Source organism: Echinops telfairi, unplaced genomic scaffold (genome assembly GCF_000313985.2).
Source record: "Echinops telfairi isolate 266 unplaced genomic scaffold, ASM31398v2 ScPeMD7_70;HRSCAF=299, whole genome shotgun sequence".
Lineage (NCBI taxonomy): Eukaryota > Metazoa > Chordata > Mammalia > Afrosoricida > Tenrecidae > Echinops > Echinops telfairi.
The window spans coordinates 24,804,796-24,805,543 of NW_022103968.1; positions in this window are offsets into that span (position 1 = coordinate 24,804,796).

The window sequence follows — 748 nt, forward strand, 5'->3', positions numbered from 1 at the left end:
ACTCCGTTTTCTACCCTTCCCCTTCATTACAGTTTCAGTCTTGGGTGTATTAAAGACTTCTTCGGAATGTTTTTTCAGATGGAGGAGGAAGGCTGTCTAGGAGGGTCAGTAAAATAAGGGTGTTAGAGACCATTCTTCCATGTTCTGGAATACGGCTGACCTTTATGCTTCTGCACTTTCACCCACTGATAAACTGATGATACATGGACCCTAAGTCGGAGAAGTAGCCTAACCAGAACTTTTTTTCCCCTGCTCTGCAAATCTTTTTTTCCCAATCATTTTATTAGGGGCTCATACAACTCTTATCACAATCCATACATGCATCAATTCTGTAAAGCACATTTGTATATTCATTGCCCTCATCATTCTTAAAACATCCGCTCTCCACCCAAGGCCCTGGCATCAGCTCCTCATTGTTTCCCCTCCCTCCCCACGCCCCCTCCCCTCGTGAACCCTTGATAATTTACAAATTATTATTTTAACCAGAACTTTTTAGACAGTATTTAGGATTAAAATGTAGTGTCTCCCTCACCGTTCCACTAATCACAAAACAAAACGTTAGGTCTCCCCTCCATAAGTCCATGTAAAATGTCTTAGATTTTTCACCATCCTCCTTTATGGGCAGAACCGAATTCAAAGATGCCAGAGATTGACTAGAGCTAAGGCACTTCTTCCTTGATGCCAGCCCTCCCTCTTATGGTGAATGCCAGGGACCCTCAATGGACAAATTCTATAACTGCTTTTGTTG